This window comes from Mobula birostris, chromosome 13 (assembly GCF_030028105.1).
Source record: "Mobula birostris isolate sMobBir1 chromosome 13, sMobBir1.hap1, whole genome shotgun sequence".
NCBI classification, from domain to species: Eukaryota; Metazoa; Chordata; class Chondrichthyes; order Myliobatiformes; family Myliobatidae; genus Mobula; species Mobula birostris.
The window spans coordinates 22,852,879-22,877,736 of record NC_092382.1 but is presented as its reverse complement, the minus strand read 5'-3'; the positions used below and the strand labels follow the sequence as shown (position 1 = coordinate 22,877,736).

Here is a 24,858-nt window from a genome sequence, read left to right as displayed (position 1 = left end):
AATAAAGTCATTTCAATTCAATTGACGACTGCATTGGTGCTGCTTTATATATCCATGATCAGGTCATCAATTTCCTCAATGTTGCTTCCAACTTCATCCCATCTTTAGATTCACATTGTCCGTTTCTGAAACCTCTCTCTCATTGCTCGATCTCTGGAAGAAAACTCTTTTATAAATTTACCACGGCTATCTTGACAATAACTTTCTGCCCTGCCTCCTGTAAAAATGCTATTCCATTTTTTTTCGTTCCTTCCTCTCTGCTGGATCTGTTCCCAGGGTGAGGCTTTTCACTGATTACAGAGGAAGAGTCGTTTTCTGCCTGAGCCAGATCAGGATGGATTAATCCACAGGGCCTGACAAGGTGTTCCCTCAGATCCTGATGGAGGCAAATGCAGAAATTTACAGGGTCCTAGCAGAGATATTGGCATCATCCTAAGCGACAGGTGAGTAACCGGTGCAATGGAGAATAGTCTATGTTGTTTGGCAGTTCAATCAAGTCTCTAAAAATAACCAAGGAAATTATAGGCCGGTGAGTCTGACATCAGCAGTGGGAAAGTAATTGGATGGTATTCTGAGAGACTGGATTTATACATACTTCAACAGACATGGCCTGATTAATGAGAACCAGCATGTCCAATCAATCCTATACAGTTTTTCAAAAAGGATGTCAGGAAAGTTGAAGGCAGCAAGGCAGTGGATGTTGTTTACATGGGATTGCAAAGCATCAGCCAAGGGGACACCTTGTCAGGCCCTGGAGATTTATCTATCTTAACCTGCCTTGTGACTGCAATCACCCTCTCCTCTGTACACTAAATAGCATCTCTGGCTTCAGTTCTGCTTTGCCTCACTTTTTTAGATTTTGTGTCCCCCCTCCTATGATCTCCCATATTCCATTTGTGGCCACACATAGATTACTATCCTGATCTCCAGGAGGACCAATTTCATTCCTTACAATCCTTGTGCCCTTATCATATCTGTAGATCTCTTAGGATTCTCCTTCATTTTGCCTGCTAGGACAACCTCATTCCTTACTGTAGCTCTCATGTTCTTTCTTTATGCTCTCTTGCATTCCTTACACTCCAAAAGTACCTGATTTATTCCACCCTCCCCATATCTGAGATGCACCTTCTTTTTTAGTTTCTTAACCAGTGCCGCAATAACTCTTGAGAACCAAAGTTCTCTAAGCCTGCTATAATTACCTTTAATTCTGACAAAAAAAACACACACAAGCTTTGTACTCTCAATATTTCACTTACCGTGTGCACCCTTGCTAGAAAACAATCTGTCCAAATGCACACTTGCCAGATCGTTTGTGACACCATTAAAATTGCCCTATCTCTAGTTCAGAATCTGCACCCATGAATCCATAATTACTTTGAAATTAATTGTATTATGATCACTCAATGCAAAGCACTGCCCTACAGAAACTTACTACATCGCCCCTGTCTTATCCCCTATCGGCATCCGTTAGTCTTGCGAGACCTTGGATCTGCGCCTGGAAAGTCTTCACTCTCCAGGGCGCAGGCCTGGGCAAGGTTGTATGGAAGACCAGCAGTTGCCCATGCTGCAAGTCTCCCCTCTCCACGACACCAAGGTTGTCCAAGGGAAGGGCATTAGGACCAATACAGCTTGGCACCAGTGCTGTCGCAGAGCAATGTGTGATTAAGTGCCTTGCTCAAGGACGCAACACGTTGCTGCGGCTGGGGCTCGAACTTGCGATCTTCAGGTCGCTAGTCCAATGCCTTAACCACTTGGCCTACTGATTAAGGAAACCTTCCTGAACACATCTGACAAACTCTATCATATCCAGACATTTTACAGTTTTGGAGTCCCAATCTATATGTGAAAAGTTTAAATCACCTACCATAGCAAATTATGTTTCTTGTAGCAGTCTGTGATAAGTTCTACAAGTTTGTCCTCTAAATCTCAGGGATTATCGGATGCTTTGTACTATGGCCTGAATGAAGTGGAATACCATTTTTATTCTTCATTTCCTCCATGAAAGCCTCACTGGACGAGTTCTCCTGTGTGTCCTGACTGAGCACAGTGGTGACATTTTCCCTGAGTAGTAACACGACCCCTCCCCTTTAATCCTTTCCGCTCTGTCCTGTCTACAACTACCGAACCCCTTAATATTGAGCAAGCAATCCTGCCCCTCCTGCAACTAAGTCTAACTAAGAGCTATAACATGATTATTCCATGTGTTGATCCATGCCCTGAGCTCATCTGCCTTGCCTTCCATACTTCTTGCATTAAAATACAAGCATCTTAGAATGTTAGTCACAGCCTTTTGATTGCTGACTTTGTCTGAGGTCTTAAGAATGTCTGTTTGAGGAACTTGGATAAGTACATGGGTGGGTGGGGTACAGAGGTATGGTCAATGGGACTTGATAGATTGACTGACACAGAGACGGGAACAGTGCCCAGTACAACCCCTGGTGTGGGATAGCCTGACTGGGAATCATGTGTGGCAAAACATCCGGTGTCGGAGAAGGACACAGCAAATGGTGCACAATGGGATACAGAGAATGGGAATTGTGCTTGGTAAAAACCCTGCTGTGAGATTGCAGACTGGGAACCGTGTGCAGTACAATGCCCAGTGTGGGACACAGAGACCGGGAACCGTATTAATACCATAATTTTTTTTCAGTGACTTGTGATCAGCCATGACTAACGTCCTTGCCACTGTGGATGAATAATTCTGACCAGACACACTGCCTCGCTACTCATTCATGGCTCCCCACCGCCACTCTCCATAACCCTGCTCGCTTCATCCCTCTCTCTCCCTCTCCCTTCCCAACTCACCCCACTCCCCTTGCCACCCATCACCCTCACCCCTCCTTTCTCATAAGTGAGTGGGAAGTTTGGTGAATGGGAAGCTTTTAAATTCCAACAAAAGGGAACCAAAGCAGCTGCAGGAAAGGAGAAGATGAAACATGAAGGCAGACTAGCCAATAACATGAAGCAGGATACCAGAAGATTTTTCAGTTATATAAAGAGTAAAAGGGAGGTGAGAGTTGATATTGGACACTGGAAAATGATGGAAAATCATTTTCCTGTGGGCATACTCAGCAAATCTATAGAATAGTAACTAACAGGATCAATGAAAGATCAACCAGAGTGCAGAAGATACCAAATTGTGCAAATGGAAATATAAAATAAATAGCAATAAATAATGACAACATGAGATAATGAGATAAAGAGTCCTTAAAGTGCAATGGAGTAATGGAGGAGAAGGAAATGGCAGATGAACATAACAGGTACTTTGCATCAGTCTTCACTGTGGAAGACACTAGCAGTGTGCCACAGGTCTGTGAGTGTCAGGGAGCAGGAATGAGTGTCATTGCTATTACAAAGAAAAGAAGTACAATACAAACTCAAAGATCGAAAGGTGGATAAGTCAACTGGGCCACATCCCAGAGTCCTGAGAGAGGTTGTTGAAGAAATAACGGATGCATTGCTCATGATCTTTCAGGAATCATTTGATTCTGGCAGGACCCGGAGAAGTGGAAGATTGCAAATGTCACTCTGCTCATTAAGGAGCGAGGACGGTAAAAGAAAGGACATTATAGACCAGTTAGCCTAATGCTAGTGGTTGGGAAAGTGTTGGAGCCTATTATTAAGAATTAGGTTTCAGGATACTTCGAGACTAGTGATAAAATATGTCAAAATCATCATGGTTTCTGGAAAGGAAAATCTTGCCTGATAAATCTGCTAGAGTTCTTCAAGGAAGTAACAAGCAGGGTGGACAACGGGGAGACAGTGAATGTAACTTACCTGCATTTTCAGAAGGCGTTTGATAAGGTGCCACACATGAGGCTACTTAACAAGCTAAAATCCTGTGGCATTACTGGAATGAGACTGGTATGATCAGCTGAATAGCTGACAGGCAGAAGGCAACGAGTGGGAATAAAAGGGGCCTTTTCTGGTCGGCTGCCAGTGACTAGTGGTGTTCGTCAGGTCTGTATTTGGACCGCTACTTTTCACATTGTTTGTCAATAATGTAGATAATGGAATTGTTGGCTTTGTGGCAAAGTTTGTGGATGATAGGAAGATAGGTGGAGGGATAGGTAGTGCTGATGAAGCAATAACTCAGACAAATTGAAAGAACAGGCAAAAAAGTGGCAGGTTGAATACAGTGTTGGGAAATGTATGATAATGCATTTTGGTAAAATGAACAATAGTGCAGACTATCAGCTAAATGGGGAGAAGGTTCAAACATCAGAGTTGCAGAGGGAATCAGGAGAACTCAGGCAAGACTCAAGGTTAATTTACAGGTTGAGTCTGTGGTAAAGAAGGCAAATGCAATGTTGTCATTTATTTCAAGGGGAATAGAATATAAAAGGAAGGAGAAAATTCTGAGTCTCTGTGAGACACTGGTCAGCCCATATTTCAAGTGTCGTCAACAGTTCTGGGCCCAATATCTCAGACAGCACGTGTTGTCTTTGTTGAGTGACCACAGGAGGTTCATGAGGATGATTGATTCCAGCAATGAAGGGTTAACGTATGAACAGCATTTGGCAGCTTTGGGCCTGTACTCACTGGAATTTAGAGAAATGCGGGGGAATCTCATTGAAACTTACCAACTGCTACAAGGACTGGCTAGGGTGGATGTGGGAGAGGATGGTTCCTGTGGTGGGGGTATCCAAAATCTAGAGGGCGCAGCCTCCAACCTGAGGGGCGACCGTTCAGAAAAGATGAAAGAAGGATTTGTTTCAGCCAGAGAGTAGTGAATCTGTGGAATGTTCTGCCACAGACTCTACTGGCAGACAAGTCTGTGTGTATATTCAAGGTGGAAGTTGATTGTCTCCTGATCAGTCAGGGCATTAAAGGATATGGGGTTGAGTGGGAGCAGAGATCAGCCATGAAGGAATGGTGGAGCAGAATCGACAGGCTGAATTCTGCTCCTGTGTCTTTTGGTCTGGTGACTGTCACAAACTGATTTTTTTAAGGAATCATGAAAAAAATGTTTTAGAAACAACTATAGACAATGTGAGTCTGAAGGAAAAAACTATAAAATTCCGGAAACTCGCAGCAAGCAGGGCATCGACTGTAATTGGTAACGTTGTGGTTTCGAGACTACCAGTAGTGTTCTTTATATCAGTTTTCACATTCACTGACCTTCCCTGCAGTTAAGCAGACTAATAATGTGAATGTTTTCCCACCTGAATGAAAGTGAAACGACAAACCAGTTGGATATGGTTTTAGCAGAACGGCCGAAAGTTCTGCTTGAGGAAAAACTGCCTCCAGTTCTGTGGAATGTGCGGGGCCAGATAGCTGCTTGCACCAGACCCTAAGGTTGTTATATCACAGAAAAACAACCCACACCTTTTCCCAGTACTCTTTCAACCTTATTTATTTCTCTTCTATAGGTAGATGACCAAAACTGCAGTAAACACTCCAAATTCAAACGCACCAATGTCACCAACCTCAAAATAACACCCCATCTCCAGGATTCAGTACATTAATTTACGCAGGCAATCTGGAAAAGGCTCTTTTTTATGACCCAATCTACCTGTGGCACTACTTTAAGTGTATTATACACCAGAATACTAAAGTGAGTTTGTTTACGTGATTGAGAGTGAAATGTCAAACCAGTTGGAATTGGTTTCAGCAGAAAGGCCACTCCCTGTTCTAAAGAACATGCAGGCAGCTGGTTAAACACAGACCCTGAGCTCCGAGTCTCACAGAAAAGCAACCCACATTTTCCAAATCAATCAGTGATATTGCCTCTTCCCCCTTCCTTTCCAGTTCCACTGAAGAGTTTCGGCCTGAAACATTCCCCGTTGTATTCAGTTGCATACATATTGCCCAGACCTGCTGAGTTACTCCAGCATTTTGTCTTTCCCTGGTTACGAAAGATCCACGACTGGGAGTGTGTGGGCAGTTTGAAACCGCATCAAAACACATCCACACTGTTGAATATTCTTGGGGAATTAAGGTGTGAATCGTTCAAGTCTGATATGAATTTCGGATCTTTACTCAATCAAATCTTTGTCTGTGATCAAGGAGTCACAGAGTCATAGTTAAGAGAGTCATATTGAAACAGGACACAGTACAGACGCTTTGTCCGAGTCATTTAAACCACCTGTTCCCGCCCACCTGCACAGTAGCCATATTCCCCCATCCATATTTTCAAAGGCGAAATCGTGCTCGCATGTACCACTTCTATTGGCAGCTCGTTCCACTGTCTCTCCGCTCTCTGATTGAAGACGTCTTCACTCATGTCCCCCTAAAACTTTTCACCTTTCACCCATAATGCATGATCTCTGGTTGTCGTTCCACCCGACTTCAGTGGAAAAGGCCTGCTTGCATTTACCTATCTATACGCATCATCCTGTTGTACTGCTCTATCGAATCCCCTCTCAATTTTTAGCGTTTCAAGGATTAAAGTCTGAAACTACTCAACCCTTCCTTATCACTCAGGTCCTCCGGAAACATCCTTGAAATTTTTCCCAGTATTCTTTCAAACTTACTTGCATCTTTCCCGTAGGTAGGTGACCAAAACTACACACAATACTCTAAATTCAGCCTCATCGATGTCTTATACAAATTCAAAATAACATCCTGTCTCCTGCAGTCGATAATTTAATTTATGAAGGTCACTTTGGCAAAAGCTTTTATTTACGACCCGATCTACCTGTGGTGCTACTTTCAATGAATTATGGACCTGTATTCCCAGATCCTTTTGTTCCACCACAATTTTTAGTGCTCTACTGTTTACTGTGTAAGACCTACCATAGTGCAACACTTCACACTTGCCTGCATTAAATCCCGTCTGCCATTGTCAGCGCAGAATTTCCAGCTGTTCCAGATCCCACTGTAACCTGTGAAAACTTGCCTCTCTGTCAACTACATCCCCAATCTCGGTGTCATATGCAAATGTGCTTATCAAGTTAAAAACATTATCATCCCAATCATTGATGTAGATGGCAAACAGCAACAGACCCAACTACCATTCCTGCGGCTCTCCACTGGTCATAAGCCCCGATTAATGGAGATAATCATCTACCATCACTGTCTACCTTCTCCCAAAACACCATTGTCTACTCCAATTTACTTCCTTGCGTTGAACGTGATGCAAATGAATTTTCTTGACCAACCTCCTACACGGGATTGTTAAATGCTAGCAAAAGTGTACGTAAACAACATCAGTCCTGTCTTTTCAAATACTTATATATGCAGTGCTTCTAATAACTTCCACACTACTGATGTCAGAAGCACTGGTCTATAGTTTTCTGGGTTTTTTTTCAGCCTTTCTTCAACAGCAGAATAATGTCATTTACTTGGATTTTCAGAATGCGTTTGATGAGGTGCCATACATGAGGCTGCTTAACAAGGTAAAATCCTATGGCATTACAGGAAAGACACTGGCATGGATAGCAGAATGGCTGGCAGGCAGGAGGCATCGAGTGGGAATAAAGGAGGCCTTTTCTGGTTGGCTGCCTAGTGGTGTACCACAGGGGTCAGTATTCGGTCTGCTGCTTTTCACATTGTTTGCCAATGATTTAGATAATAGAATTGATGGCTCTGTGGCAAAGGTTGCGGATGATATGCGGGTAGGTGGAGGGGTAGGTAGTGCTGAGGAAACAATGCGACTGCAGCTGGACTTAGACAAATTGGAAGAATGGGCAAAAATGTGTCAGATTGAATACAATGTTGGGAAAAGTATGATGATGCATTTTAGTACAAAGAATGATAGTACACACTATCATCTAAATGGAGAGAAGGTTCAAATGTCAGAGCTGCAGAGGGACTTTGGAGTCCTCATGTAAGACTCCGAGGAAGTTAATTTATAGTTTGAATCTGCGGTAAAGAAGGCAAATAAAATGTCCTTTATTTGATGGGGAGTAAAATATAAAAAACAAGGAGATAATGTTGTTTGAGATAATGCCGAGCCTTTATAAGACACTAGTCAGGCCACACTTTGAATATTGTCAATGGTTTTGGGCTCAATATCTCTGAAAGGATGTGTATTCATTGTGCAGAGTACAGAGGAGATTAACGAGGATGATTCCAGGAATGAAGGGGTTAACATCTGAGGAGTGTTTGGCGGCTTTGGGCCAATATTCACCGGCATTTAGAAGGATGCGGGGTTGGGGGGGGGGGGGAGGATCTCATTGAAACCTACCAAATGTTGAAAGGACTGGCTAGGGTGGAAGTCAAGTATCTTTCCTTTGGTGGGGGTATCCAACACTAGAGGGCACAGCCTCAAAATTGAGGGGGGTACCCTTTAGAGCAGTGTTAAGAAGAATTTTTAGCCAGACTGCAGTAGATCTGTGGAATGCTTGGCTGCAGGCTGCACTGGAGGCCAAATTCATGCATATATTTAAGGCGAAATGGCAGAGTTTACTGATTTGTCAGGGCAAAGGATATGGCGAGAGGGCAGGTGTATGGGGTTGTTCTTGATGCTGGATCAGCAGCTTGATACCACCCAAAATGCACCTCCTACGGTTTGCCGACTAGAAACATAGAAAACCTACAGCACAATACAGGCCCTTCGGCCCACGAAGCTGTGCCAAACATGTCGTTACCTTAGAAATTACTAGGCTTACCCATAGCCCTCCATTTTTCTGAGCTCCATTTACCTATCCAAAAGTCTCTTAAAAGACCCTACCGTTGCCGGCAGCCCATTCCACACACTCACCACTCTGAGTAAAATACTTAACCCTGACATCTCCTCTGTACGAACTCTCCAGCACCTTAAACCTGTGTCCTCTTGTGGCAACCATTTCAGCCCTGTCAAAAAGCCTCTGACTATACACATGATCAATGCCTCTCATCATCTTGTACACCTCTATCAGGTCACCTCCGTCGCTCCAAGGAGAAAAGACCGAGTTTACTCAACCTATTCTCATAAGGCATGCTCCCCAATCCAGGCAACATCCTTGTATATCTCCTCTGCACCTTTTCATTGGTTTCCACATCCTTCTTGTAGTGAGGTGACCAGAACTGAGCACAGCACTCCAAGTGGGGCCTGACCAGGGTCCTATATAGCTGCAACATCCCACTGTAACCTCTGACAGCCCTCCACACTATCCACAACACTCCCAACCTTTGTGTCATCAGCAAATTTACTCACCCATCCCTCCACTTCCTCATCCAAGTCATTTATTGAAATCACAAAGACCACGGGTCCCAGAACAGATCCCTAAGGCACACCACTGGTCACCGGACTCTATGCAGAATATGATGCATTTACAACCACTCTTTGCCTTCTGTGGGCAAGCCAGTTCTGGATCCACAAAGCAAGGTCCCCTTGGATCCCATGCCTCCTACTTTCCCATAAGCCTGCGATGGGGTACCTTCTCAAATGCCTTACTGAAATCCATATACACTATATCTACTGCTCTTCCTTCACCAATGTGTTTAGTCAGATCCTCAAGAAATTCAATCAGGCTCGTAAGGCACAACATGCCCTTGACAAAGCCATGCTGACAATTCCTAATCATATTATACCTCTCGAAATGTTCATAAATCCTGCCTCTCAGGATCTTCTCCATCAACTCACTGGTCTATAATTTCCTGGGCTAACTCTATTCCCTTTCTTGAATAAAGGAACAACATCCACAACCCTCCAATCCTCTAGAACCTCTCTCGTCCCCATTGATGATTCAAAGATTATCACCAGAGAATCAGCAATCTCCTCCCTCGACTCCCACAGTAGCCTGTGGTACATCTCATCCGGTCCCGGTGACTCACCCAACTTAATGCTTTCCAAAAGCTACAGCGCATCCTCTCCCTTAATATCTACATGCTCAAGCTTAACAGTCTGCTGCAAGTCATCACTACTATCACCAAGATCTTTTTCCATAGTGTATACTGAAGTAAAGTATTCACTAAGTACCTCTGCTGTTTCCTCCGGTTCCATACACACTTCCCCACTGTCACACTTGATAGGTCCTATTCTTACACATCTTATCCTCTTGCTCTTCACATCCTTGTAGAATACCTTGGAGTTTTCCTTAATCCTGCCCACCAAGGCCTTCTCATGGGCCCCTCTGGCTCTCCTAATTTCCTTTTTAATCTCCTTCCTGTTAGCCTTATAATCTTCTAGATCTCTAGCATTACCTAGCTCTCTGAACCTTTTGTAATCTTTTCTTTTCTTCTTGACTAGATTTATTACAGCCTTTGTACACCACAGTTCCTGTACCTTACCATAACTTCCCTGTCTCATGGGAACATACCTATGCAGAACTCCACACAGATATCCCCTGAACATTTGCCACATTTCTTCCGTACTTTTCCCTGAGAACATCTGTTTCCAGTTTAAGCTTCCAATTTCCTGCCTGACAGCCTCATAATTCCCCTGACTTCAATTAAACACTTTTCTAACTTCTGTGTTCCTATCTCTCTTCAATGCTATTGTAAAGGAGATAGAATTATGATCACTATCTCCAAAGTGCCCTGAGAGATCGGACACCTGACCAGATTTATTTCCCAATACCAAATCAAGTACAGTCTCTCCTTTTCTAGGCTTATCTACATATGGTGTCAAGAAACCGTCTTAAACACACCTAACAAACTCCACCTCATCTAAACCACTTGCCCCAGGGAGGTGCCAATCAATATTTGGGAAATTAAAATCTCCCATCATGACAACTTTGTTATTATTACACCTTTCCAGGATCTGTTTCCCTATCTGCACCTCGGTATCCCCGTGACTATTGGGCGGCCTATAAAAACCACCAAGTTATTGACCCCTTCCTGTTCCTAACCTCCACCCACAGAGACTCAGTAGGGAAACCCTCCATGATGTCCACCTTTTCTGCAGCCCTGACACTATTTCTGATCAACAGTGCCACACCCTCACCTCTTTTGCCTCCCTCCCTGTCCTTTCTGAAACATCTAAAACCCAGCACTTGAAGTAACCTTTCCTGACCCTGAGCCATCCAAGTATCTGTAATGGCCACCACATTATATCTCCGAGTACGGATCCTGAAACAGAAAACCCACAGCGCAACACAGGCCCTTTGGCCCACAAAGCTGTGCCGTACATGTCCTTACCTTAGAACTACCGAGGCTTACCCATAGCTCTCTATTTTCCTAAACTCCATGTACCAATCCAGGAGTCTCTTTAAAGACGCTATCGTTTCGCCTCCACCACCGTCGCCGGCAGCCCATTCCACACACTCACCACTCTCTGCGTAAAAAACTTACCCCTGACATCTCCTCTATACCTATTTCCAAGCACCTTAAAACTCTGCCCTCTCATGCTAGCCATTTCAGCCCTGGGAAAAGGCCTCTCACTATCCATATGATCAATGCCTCTCATTATCTTGTACACCTCCATCAGGTCACCTCTCATCCTCCGTCGCTCCAAGGAGAAACGGCCGAATTCATTCAACCTATTCTCCTAAGGCATGCTCCCCAATCCAGGCAACAGACTTGTAAATCTCCTCTGCACCCTTTCTATGGTTTCCACGTCCTTCCTGTCGTGAGGTGACCAGAACTGAGCACAGTACTCCAAGTGGGCTCTGACTAGGGTCCTATATAGTTGCAACATTACATCGCAGCTCTTAAACAATCCCACAGTTGATGAAGGCCAATGCACCATATGCCTTCTTAACCACAGAGTCAACCCACGCAGCTACTTTGGGCATCCTATGGACTTGGACCCCAAGATCCCTCTGATCCTCCACAATGCCAAGAGTCTTACCATTAATACTATATCTGCCATCATATTTGACGTACCAAAGTGAGCCACCTCACACTTATCTGGGATGAACTCCATCTGCCACTTCTCAGCCCAGTTTTGCATCCTATCAATGTCCTGCTGTAACCTCTGACAGCCCTCCACACTGTCCACAACATGCCCAACCTTTGTGTCATCAGCAAATTTACGAACCATCTCTCGACTTCGTTATCCAGGTCATTTATAAAAATCACGAAGAGTAAGGGTCCCAGAACAGGTCCCTGAGGCACACCACTGGTCACCGGCCTCCATGCAGAATATGAGTCATCTATAACCACTCTTTGCCCTCTGTGGGCAAGTCAGTTCCAGATCCACAAAGCTACGTCCCCTTAGATCCCATGCCTCCTTACTTTCTCTGTAAGCCTTGCATGGGGTACCTTATCAAATGCTTTGCTGAAATCCATATACACTACATGGCTTTCCCTTCATCAATGTGCTTAGTCTGAAACAATCGATCGACAAATGATGCAATAGCCACAGCTCTACATACCGTCCTTACACATCTGGAGAAGAAGATATGAGAATGCTGTTCTTGGACTAGAGTTCAGGATGCAACACCATAGCTCCATCCAGGCTCAATAAGAATCTCAGAGCCCTCACCTTGACCCTGCCTTGGGCAGTTGGATCCTGGACTTCCTGTCAGATTGCCAGCAGGTTGTAAAAGTGGGCTCCCTCACCTCCAACCCTCTGATTGCCAACACAGGTGCCCCTCAGGGCTGCATATTGTGTCCTCCCTTTAACTCCCTGTATACTCATGACTGTATCACCACCCACAGCTCCAATCTGCTAAGTAAATTTGCTGACAACACTACATTGATTGGCCTAATCTCAATCAATAACAAGGTGGCCTACAGGGAAGAAGTCAAGAAAACAACCTTTCCCTCAATGTTGCCAAAACAAAGGAGCTGGTTGTGGACTACGGGAGAAATGGAGATGGGCTAACCCCTATTGATATCATTGGATCTAGGGTTGAGAAAGTGAACAGCTTTAAGTTCCTCGGCATCCACATCACTGAGGACATCACCTGTTCTGTACATACCGACTGTGTGGTGAAAAAGGCACAACGGTGCCTCTTTCACTTCAGACGCTTGAAGAAGTCTGACATGGACACAATTGAGAGCATCCTGCCTGGCTGCATCACTGCCTGGTATGGGATCTGTACCTCCCTCAATCGCAGAACTCTGCAGAGAGTGATGCAGAGAGGCCAGCGCATCTGTAGTTGTGAACTTTCCACTATTCAGGACATTTACAAGGCCAGGTGTGTAAAAAGGGCCTGAAGAATCATTGGGAAACCAAGCCATCCCAACCACAGTCTGTTCCAGCTGCTACCATCCAGGAAACGGTACCGCAGCATAAAATCCAGGACCAACAGGCTCCTGGACAGCTTCTTCCACCAGGCCATCAGACTGATTAACTCACGCTGACTCGAGTGTACTCTATATTGCATTGACTGTTCTATTTATTATAAATTACTTTAAATAACTATGATTGCACATTGCATAATTAGATAGAGATGCAACATAAAGATTTTTACTCCTCACGTATATGAAGGACATAAGAAATAAATCCGATTCAATTTCATTTAATTCATCTCAGTCCCAGACTGTACATCCCCTCTTTCAGAGACTGGGATCCCTAGTTCAACTGGTAATGATGTTGTGCATTTCAATGTGCTCACCTCTCAGCCCCCGATTCTCTAAATGAAAGGGTTATCACATTTGATCCTTCTTCATATGATGACCCCACCACTCCAGGGATCAGTCTGGTGAATCGTCATTGCACTGTCTAACCTCACCCGTGTTTTCACCACGACTCTTCTCCCACCCCTAACACTACTTCCACCTTCCCACCTGCCCCTCACCTGGATCCACTTTCACTCCCCAGCTCTTGCCCCATTCCCACCTCTCACCTATCTTAATTTCCCATCTACTGTTGGTCTTAAATACCCCCAGTCGGGCCTCCGCAGCTGACTCTGCTAATTTCACAAATTCGTCACACTCTGGCTAAAGAAATTTTGCTGCATCTCGGTTTTAAATATGCATCCCTCTGTCCTGAGGGGCATTCACAATTTTAAATGTGTGCAAATTGACCGCCTGGGTTGCTGATTGGGATCTTCCGCAGGGAGAGTTAAGTGTATACATCTTTCAGGAGTGCAGATAGCTGGAAAATAAATGAATAAGTGGCCAGCCACACACACAAAATTTGCTGATGAATGCAGCAGGCCAGGCAGCATTTATAGGAAGAGGTACAGTGAACGCTTTGGGCTGAGACCCTTCATCAGGACTAACTGAAAGAAGAGATAGTAAGAGATTTGAAAGTGGGAGGGGGAGGGGGATATCGGAAATGATAGGAGAAGACAGGAGGGAGAGGGATGGAGCTAAGAGCTGGAAAGTAAATAAATAACGGATCGGGTATGAAGGGGATGTAGGGCGTTAACGGAAGTTAGAGAAGTCAATGTTCATGCCATCAGGTTGGAGGCTACCCAGACGGAATATGAGGTGTTGTTCCTCCAACCTGAGAGTGGCTTCATCTTGACAGTAGAGGAGGCTGTGGATAGACATATCAGAGTGAGAATGGGACATGGAATTAAAATGTGTGGCCACTGGGAGATTCTGCTTTCTCTGGCGGACAGAGTGTAGGTGTTCAGCGAAAAGGTCTCCCAGTCGGCATCGGGTCTCACCAATATATAGAAGGCCACATCGGGGCACCGGATGCAGTATATTACCGCAGCCAACTCACAGGTGAAGTGTCGCCTCACCTGGACGGACTGTCTGGGGCCCTGAATGGTAGTGAGGGAGGAAGTGTAAGGGCACGTGTAGCACTTGTTCCGCTTACAAGGATAAGTGCCGGGAGGGAGATCGGTGGGGAGGGATGGGGGACGAATGGACAAGGAAGTCGCATAGGGAGCAATCCCTGTTGAAAGCTGGGGGGGGGGGTGGTTAGGGAAAGATGTGCTTAGTGGTGGGATCCCATTGGAGATGGCGGAAGTTACGGAGAATTAAATGTTAGACCCGGAGGCTGGTGGGGTGGTAGGTGAGGACAAGGGGAACCCTATTCCTAGAGGTGTGGTGGGAGGATGGGGTGAGAGCAGATGTGCGTGAAATGGGAGAGATGCATTTGAAAGCAGAGTTGATGGTGGAGGTGGGAAGCCCCTTTCTTTAAAAAAGAACAGGCAGGTTTGTGGATCTTGGGTAGGAGGTAGAAACAGGAAGTGGGGGGTGTGGAAACTATAAGGTTGATAGCAGTGGATGGGAGATCTCCTGAGCAGATAAAGTTGGTGATGGTTCCCACACCCTGCACTTCCCATTTCTACCTCCTACCCAAGATCCACAAACCTGCCTGTCCAGGTAGACCAATTGTCTCAGCTTGCTCCTGCCCCACCGAACTCATTTCTGCATACCTCGACATTATTTTATCCCCTCTTGTTCAATCCCTTCCTACCTATGTTCGTGACACTTCTCACACTCTGAAATTGTTTGATAATTTTATGTTTACTGGCCCCCACCGCTTTATTTTCACCATGGATGTCCAGTCCGTGTATACCTCCATCCCCACCAGGAAGGTCTCAAAGCTCTCCGCTTCTGTTTGTATTCCAGACCTAACCAGTTCCCCTCTACTGCCACTCTGCTTCGTCTAGCAGAATTAGTCCTTACTCTTAATAATTTCTCCTTTGGCTCCTTCCACTTCCTCCAAACTAAAGGTGTAGCCATGGGCACCCGTATGGGTCCCAGCTATGCCTGCCTTTTTGTTGGCCTTGTGGAACAATCCATGTTCCAAACCTATACTGGTATCTGTCCCCAACTTTTCCTTCGCTACATCAACGACTGCATTGGCGCTGCTTCCTGCACGCATGCTGAGCTTGTTGACTTCATTAAGTTTGCCTCCAACTTTCACCCTGCCCTCAAGTTTACCTGGTCCATTTCCGACACTACCCTCCCCTTTCTTGATCTTTCTGTTTCTATCTCTGGAGACAGCTTATCTACTGATGTCTACTATAAGCCACCAGACTCTCACAGCTACCTGGACCATTCCTCTTCTCACCCTGTCTCTTGAAAAAAATGCCATCCCCTTCTCACAATTCCTCCGTCTCCGCCGCATCTGCTCTCAGTATGAGGCTTTTCATTCCAGGACGAGGGAGATGCCCTCCTTTTTTACCCGTTTCGACGTGTCAACCCATCGCCTCCTCCTGTGCCAAGATGAGGCCACCTTCAGGGTTTTATAAAGCTACAACACAACTTCCAGACTTTTGAACTCAATGTCTCGACTAATAAAGACAACCATGCCATTTGGCTTCTTAAGCACCCGATCAATCTGTGCAGTCATTTTCAGGGAGCGATGAATTTTAAGAACCCTCTGATCATCAACACTGTTCAGCGTCTTACATTTAACAGTGTCCTGTATCTTTACATTTGGCCAACCGAGCTGCCAAGATGATCGTCACTAATCAAATCTCACTGAGATTTCTCAGGTCCTGTTGAATTTATTGACAAGTGCGCAAGTACGGGAAGTTACAGGTAGAGAAATTCACTGATTTGTAGAAGCATCATAGGCAAGTGCATTCAGATAACACACGGAAAACAAATTATACGATTCTTGGTCAGTAACATTATAGAAATATGTTTTATGTCATCCTGCTAACAGGGCCAGAACAACAGGGGCTGAGCGGCGGCTCATCTCAGACGGTTCGGTGTGAAGGTCTCACGACCCGGACCGACCCCGGCAGATTCTGTCAAGGAAGCGAGGCGAGGCTGCCAGTTCGGGAAAGTTCATCCCCTCCCCCTTCAGGTTTCACCGATCACCTTGTGTTTCTCTCTCCCTTTCCCACCCCCACCTTTCATTCTCCTGTCCTGCCGAAGGGTTTCGGCCGGTAACGCGACTGTACTCTTTTCCTGGGTGCTGCCGGGCCTGCTGAGTTCCTCCAGCACTTTGCGGAAGTTGCTCGGATTTCCAGCATCTGCCGATTTTCTCTTGTTTGAATTCGAGAAAGTTAAAGGGACTCACTGCCCAACATCAGAACTCCCCGCTCGGGGCCGACTTCAATACTCACCGAATGGAAATTGTCGGTGTTGCCCCGCAGAGAATAATCCGTTCCCGGATCCCGGATCCCGATCCCACCGCCGACTCACTTCAACAAAGGACGGAAAACAACACCGCCCTGCCCGTACTGAGCATGCGCGATGTGGTCTGCGCGTCATCAGCGCGGTGGGCGGGGCCTCGGAACCAAACCAGGGATGCTGCGCGGGCGGGCTGGGAGATCCCTCCCGGTACTTATCCTTGTAAGCGGAACAAGTGCTACACATGCCCTTGCACTTCCTCCCACAGCACCTTCTGTATACTGGCGAGACCCGACGCAGACCGGGAGATCGACTCGCTGAACACCTACGCTCTGTCCGCCAGAGAAAGCAGGATCTCCCAGTGGCCGCACATTTTAATTCCACGTCCCATTCCCATTCTGACATGTCTATCCACGGCCTCCTCTGCTGTAAAGATGAAGCCACACTCAGGTTGGAGGAACAACACCTTATATTCCGTCTGGGTAGCCTCCAACCTGATGGCATCAACATCGACTTCTCTAACTTCCGCTAATGCCCCACCTCCCCCTCGTACCCCATCCCTTATTTATTTATTTATAGACACACATTCCTTTTCTCTCTCTCTGTCCCTCTGACTATACCCCTTGCCCATCCTCTGAGTTCCCCTCCCCCTTTTCCTTCTCCCTAGGCCTCCTGTCCCACGATCCTTTCATATCCGTTTTGCCAACAACTTTCCACCTCTTGGCTCCATCCCTCCCCCTCCTGTCTTCTCCTATCATTTTGGATCTCCCCCTCCACTTCCCACTTTCAAATCTCTTACTAGCTCTTCTTTCATTTGGTCCTGACGAAGGGTCTTGGCCCGAAACGTCGACTGTACCTCTTCCTAGAGTTGCTGCCTGGCCTGCTGTGTCCAGCAGCAACTTTAATGTGTGTTGCTTGAATTTCCAGCATCTGCAGAATTCCTGGTGTTTGCAGATGCCGCATCTCTGCGGCAAAACGGGATCACGTGACGAGTGGAGGGTCTCCCACGTGAGCCGGTGACGTCTCCTCGCCCCTCACACACTGCCCGACGCGTTTCCCACTTTATTTCATTATTTCCCGTATTATTTCAGCAACATTTTTAACTTTTCCCTCCATATCGTCCTTGTCCCTTTCCCTTCACGCCCCCCCCCGGGTCACAGAGTTCTCAGAGTTTGAGTTCAATTCCCATCCCGCTCAGACACACAATCAGACCCACACAGGAATTGTGCAGGTTTCATTTACATCAGTTCTATGTTGAAAACAATTTCTATTCGCTTTACTCCGGCCTCACTGGACAGGAACACTGAAACATCAAGTGAGAAACAGCAGGAGAATTGAAACAATTGGTTACTTCGATGTACTCTTATTAATTTTGGATAGTAACAATAAAAATATTTGAATAGAAAGAGAAACAGCAGGAGGTGGCCATTCAGCCCTCTAACCATCAACAAGATGACGGCTGCTCTCCCATCTCAGCCACATGTCTCTGCCCGATCCTCATTTCCTCGATCCCTTTAGTCTCCACACATCTGCCGGCCTCTGTTTTATGTGAGGATGATCACTGAGTCTTCACTGGCCTCTGTGGTGGGGATTTACAGACATTCACCACCCTCGGAATGGAGACATTTCCCCTCATCTCAGTCCCGAACAGTCCACCCCCTTTTTCAGAGACTGGGATCCCTGGTTCAGCCGGTAATGATGTTGTGCATTTCAATGTGTTCACCCCTCAGTCCTCGATTGAAAGGGTTATCACATTTGATCTTTCTTCATATGGTGACCCCACCACTCCAGGGATCAGTCTGGTGAATCTTCATTGCACTCTCTATAACAAATACTCTCTAACCTCTTTGTTAATCCTCTATGGAATTAATTTCCATCTTCTGCAGCCCCGTGTTGCCCCAACCACTCACCTCCCACCCCGTCACCATTTCCACCTTCCCACCTCCCCCTCACCTGGATCCACCTCTCACTCCCCAGCTCTTGCCCCATCCCCACCCCTCACCTCTTTTCTCGGACTATTTCCCGTCCACTCTCAGTCCAGAGGGAGGGTCTCGGCCCGAAATGTTGACGGTCCATTTCCCTCCACAGATGCTGCCCGACCCACTGAGTTCCTCCGGCAGTTTGTTCTTTGGTCTGTGTGACCCGTGTTAGTGTGGGGAGCGGGATTTTACACCATATTCCCGGTACAGTCTCAACAAAACACAAATAATTGTCACTTTGCCCGGACCATCGGCCCCGCTTGCAGGGCAACAGTCTGCCGGTGTTCGCCCCCCAATGTGGTGAATCGCCACCACCGTGGGCTCAGACATTTCCACAGATGAGCCCCTCCTGTCCCTACCGGGACAAACATCCTGTCCGCCCCCTCTCTCACCGTCTTCATCCTCTCCCTCCCCGGGGAACCGGCATCAAACCGACGGGCCGAGCGGTCTCCTCCTACCTCTCAGCGACACATCAGACTCCGGCCGCAGGAGACGCTTCACAAACGCCCCAACTTCCCTCGGAGGGAAATGGAAATAAATCAGAAAGCGGACATTTACTTTGACGGTTGTCCCGCCGTGACGGAAAGTTCGGGAGACGGTGTCGGCGGAGGTAACGCCCTCTCGGCTGGTCCGCCTCTGCTATTGGCTGGAAGCAGTGATTGACACTGCTTCGTACCAATGGGAATAGCGCAGCGCGTGACTCCTCTGTTGACAGCGGTGGGGGAGGGGCTGGTCACGTGATCAGTAGCCCGGCCGTTAAACCGACCAAGCTCGAGCTCACCAGCGCGCGGGGCACAAAAGGCCCCGGATGATCGGTTGAGGTGAGAAGGGGTCTCCGGGTTGGGGGTCTCACCGGGCGGCGTTTTCAACACCGACTTCGGGTAGTTGCTGTGAGCTCCGGACTCCGTGACCCGCAATCCCGGGACAGTCCTGCTCTCTTCCCTCTCTCTCAGCCCCACCATCCGTACACGGGCCCCGGGGAGCTTCCGGCTGATGAGGGAATGGGAACCGATGGGTCTCTCAGACAGAGCTGAGCTCCAGCTGTCTAAATGCAAGGATCGGGAACTCGGAGAAAGGGAACAAAATCTTTTACATCAGCTGTTGTGAAAATCACCTTTGTTCTGCCTCCAGTCACAAACAAGAGAAAATCTGCAGATGCTGGAAATCCGAGCAACACACACAAATTGCTGGAGGAACTCAGCATTAGTACTCTTTTCCATAGATGCTGCCTGGCCTGCTGAGTTCCCCCAGCATTTTGTGTCTGTTGCTTGTTCCACCCCCTCTTGTTCTGGACTTTCTACCCATGAGGTCATGTTTTTTAAAATTTTTTTTAGTTTTCTACAAACAGTGTGGAAGAAAAAAGTCAATAGTGTAAATAGAGGGATCATTGCAATACAGACAAAAATAACAATAATACATGTCTTAATAAATGAGTAAGTCACCCATATTAAAAATGAAAAATTAGAAAGGAAAGCACCCAACCCACCCACGATCCAACTCCAAGCCGACTATTATAATATAAGTATTTAAAAGGACATTTGAGATAAACTTTTATCACCCCAGATCTATATATTGTGGTAAAAAGTGAAATCACTAATAAAAAAAGCAGCCTGCTACCTAATCAAAGAATCAAAGAAAGCTGGAAATGCAGGATCTGACTATCAAGGGAAGAAAAAAATACACTTGTCAATATTCAAGAAAAGGTCCCCACACCTTTTGGATCTCTATATCTGAATTAAAAAGTGAATAGTAACCGTATACGCTTATAACAATTACAGCACGGAATCAGGCCATCTCGGCCCTTCTACTCTGTGCTGAACTCTTACTCTCACCTCGTCCCACCGACCTGAACTCAGCCCATAACCCTCCATTCCTTTCCTGTCCATATAGCTGTCCAATTTTACTTTAAATGAAAACATTGAACCTGCCTCAACCACTTCTGCTGGAAGCTCGTTCCACACAGCTACCACTCTCTGAGTAAAGAAGTTCCCCCTCATGTTACCCCTAAACGTTTGCCCTTTAACTCTCAACTCGTGTCCTCTTATTTGAATCTCCCTCACTCTCAATGGAAAAAGCCTATCCACATTAAATCTATCTATCCCCCTCATAATTTCAAATACCTCTATCAAGTCCCCCCTCAACCTTCTATGCTCCAAAGAATGAAGACCTAACTTGTTCAACCTTTCTCTGTAACTTAGGAGATGAAACCCAGGCAACATTTTAGTAAATCTCCGCTGTACTCTCCCAGTTTTATTGACATCTTTCCTGTAATTCGGTGACCAGAACTGTATACAATACTCCAAATTTGGCTTTAGCAATGCCTTATAGAATTTCAACATTACATCCCAACTCCTATACTCAATGCTCTGATTTGTAAATGCCAGCATACCAAAAGCTTCCTTCACCACCCTATCCACATGGGATTCCACTTTCAGGGAACTATGCACCATTACTCCTAGATCCCTCTGTTCTACTGCATTCTTCAGTGCCCTACCATTTACCATGTATGTCCTATTTTGATTAGTCCTACCAAAATGTAGCACCTCACATTTACCAGCATTAAACTTCATCCGCCATCTTTCAGCCCACTCTTCTAACTGGTCTAAATCTCTCTGCAAGCTTTGAGAACCTGCTTCATTATCCACAACTCCACCTATCTTAATATCATCTGCATACTTACTAATCCAATTTACCACCCCATCATCCAGATCATTAATATATATGACAAACAACATTGGACCCAGTACAGATCCCTGAGGCACATCACTAGTCACCATCCTCCTATCTGAGACACAGTTATCCACCACAACTTGCTGGCATCTCCCATCAAGTCACTGCTGAATCCATTTTACTACTTTGATATTAATGCCTAACGATTGAATCTTCTTAACTAACCTTCCGTGTGCAACGTTGTCAAAGGCCTTACTGAAGTCCATATAGACAACATCCACCGCTTTACTCTCATCAACTTTCCTAGTAACCTCATCAAAAAGTTCAATAAGATTTGTCAAACATGACCTTCCATGCACAAATCCATGTTACCTGTTCCTAATCAGACCCTGTCTATCCAGATAATTATATATACCATCTCTGAGAATACTTTCCATCAATTTCCCCACCACTGACGTCAAACTCACAGGTCAATAATTGCTAGGTTTACTCTTAGAACCCTTTTTAAACAATGGAACAACATGAGCAATACGCCAATCCTCCGGCACCATCCCCGTTTCCAATGACATTTGAAATATTTCTGTCAGAGCCTCTGTTATTTCCACACTAACTTCCCTCAAGGTCCTAGGAAATATCCTGTCCGGACCCAGAGACTTACCCACTTTTATATTCCTTAAAAGCGTCAGTACTTCCTCTTCTTTAATCATTATACTTTCCATAACTAACCTTCTTGTTTCCTTTACCTTACACAATTCAATAACTTTCTCCCTGGTGAACACCGAAGAAAAGAAATTGTTCAAAATCTCCCCCATCTCTTTTGGCTCCGCACATACCCATCCACTCTGATTCTCTAAGGGATCAATTTTATCCCTCACTATCCTTTTGCTATTAATATCTTTTCAAGATCTAAAGAAGACATAATATCCCTGAGCCATTGAACATGGGTACGGGGAACTTCATCTCTCCACTTAAGGAGTACTGCACGTCTAGCTAAAAGAGAGACAAAAGACAATGTTCGTCATTTAGCCGGGATCAAATGCTTGTCAGAGTCTCGTGAAATACCAAAAAAGGATCAGGTTCCAAATGACAGGGACATGTTTTGACCCACTCTCTCTGGGTACATAATGATATCAAAGACCTTTGGCTTGGGCAACAAGTAGCTTTCACATCACAAATGTGCCAGACTCCAATGAGACAGACTACTGCCCCTCCCTTCATATTCATTGGCATTGCCATCACTGAGTTCACCACCGTCAGTCACCTGGGGGAGGGTTCAGGGGAAATATTTATGTACAATACAGAAACTGGTGTCACCTGTGTGTATTGTGGTGATGCAAAAGTTGCTGGAGAATTTACAAGTGGGAAGAAGTGGAATGATATTTGGAAATCTTGACTTTTTGAAGCATAATTTAGCAAGCAAATGACATATTGATGATGTGCAAAAGCTCTGGTGAGAAAATCCTTCATTACCCGTTACAGGCCTGCTACAGAGGTTGTGTGAGAGTGCAGATGAACTCGATCAAACCCAGAGCACATCAAAGTTCTTATCGAGAGTGATTTGCTAGCTGTTAAAATGAATATCTCTCTATATAAAATTCACTGTGCACATGTTGTCACTGGGTAAAAAAATGGACAGTACAAGATTTATGTGTATACAGGTCATTACAAATTAGAGGGTACATTGGTGGGAAGGTGGGGAGACCTCCAGTGTCCCTGATGCCCTCACCTACGAGATGTGCATCCAGCTGCAGCTTGTAACCCTGCACTTTAAGGAGTTGCAGCTTGAAATGGATGAATTCTGGATCATCCAGCAGTTGGAGGGGGTGATGGATATGAAATGAAGAGAGGTGAGTTACACCCAAGGTGCAGGACACAGGAAACTGGGTCAGAGTGAGGAAGGAGAATGAGTTTAACTAGCCATCGCAGAGTACTCTTGTGGCCATCCCACACAACAGCAGGTGGACCACTTTAGAAACTGTTGGGGGGCATTACCTGGCAGAGGAAAGTCAAGGGGGTGATAGGGGTTTAGTTACTTAAAAAGAGTGGGAATAAACGGGACCTTTTCAGAATGGCAGGCAGTGACTAGTGGGGAACCACAAGGCTCAGTGCTGGGACCCCAGTTGTTTACAATATATATGAATGACTTAGACGAGGGAATTAAATGCAGCATCTCCAAGTTTGTGGATGACACAAAGCTGGGCGACAGTGTTAGCTGTGAGGAGGATGCTAAGAGGATGCAGGGTGACTTGGATAGGTTAGGTGAGTGGGCAAATTCATGGCAGGTGTAATTTAATGTGGATAAATGTGAGGTTATCCACTTTGGTGGCAAAAACAGGAAAACAGATTATTATCTGAATGGTGGCCGATTAGGAAAAGGGGAGGTGCAACGAGACCTGGGTGTCATTATACACCAGTCATTGAAAGTGGGCATGCAGGTACAGCAGGCGGTGAAAAAGGCGAATGGTATGCTGGCATTCATAGCAAGAGAATTCGAGTACAGGAGCAGGGAGGTACTACTGCAGTTGTACAAGGCCTTGGTGAGACCACACCTGGAGTATTGTGTGCAGTTTTGGTCCCCTAATCTGAGGAAAGACATCCTTGCCATAGAGGGAGTACAAAGAAGGTTCACCAGATTGATTCCTGGGATGGCAGGACTTTCATATGATGAAAGACTAGATCAACTAGGCTTATACTCGTTGGAATTTAGAAGATTGAGGGGGCATCTTATTGAAAGGTATAACATCCTGAAGGGATTGGACAGGCTAGATGCTGGAAGATCGTTCCCGATGTTGGGAAAGTCCAGAACGAGGGGTCACAGTTTGAGGATAAAAGGGAAGCCTTTTAGGACTGAGATGAGAGAAAACTTCTTCACACAGAGAGTGGTGAATCTGTGGAATTCTCTGCCACAGGAAACAGTTGAGGCCAGTTCATTGGCTATATTTAAGAGGGAGTTAGATATGGCCCTTGTGGCTAAAGGGATCAGGGGGTATGGAGGGAAGCCTGGGGCGGGGTTCTGAGTTGGATGATCAGCCATGATCATACTGAATGGCGGTGCAGGCTCGAAGGGCCAAATGGCCTACTCCTGCACTTATTTTCCATGTTTCTAGTTAGGGCAAAAGAACAAGAGGGGACTAATATCCCAGTGGTAAGGCTTGGTAGTGCTAGTGTGGGGAGAGGGGTGTTGTGGTTAAAATAATTTGAAGGGGGAATGGGAGCCAGAATGACAGAACAAGTAGTGGAGAGGGTGAATTGAATTGACTTCATTACATACAGTACACCCTTAATATGCATGAGGAGGAGTAATCTTTACATTACGTCTCCCTCTAAATGTGCAATGTGTAATTTATAGTAATTTATAATAAATAGTTTGTACATAGAACAGGCAATGTAATGTGGAAATGCAATTGTATCAGCATGAATTAATCAGTCTGATGGTCTGGTGGAAGATGATGTCCCGGAG

General features: G+C 45.7%; 1 protein-coding gene across 1 annotated transcript in view; it reads right to left on the bottom strand.

The window, feature by feature from the left end:
* The window catches only part of LOC140208575 (NACHT, LRR and PYD domains-containing protein 3-like), a 129,037-nt gene extending 112,191 nt beyond the window's left edge, over positions 1 to 16,846 (bottom strand). The window contains exon 1 of the mRNA XM_072277331.1: positions 16,743 to 16,846. The gene's annotated coding sequence lies outside the window, so the exon portion shown is untranslated. The remainder of the gene's footprint in view (positions 1 to 16,742) is intronic.
* Positions 16,847 to 24,858: the final 8,012 nt, after the last annotated feature.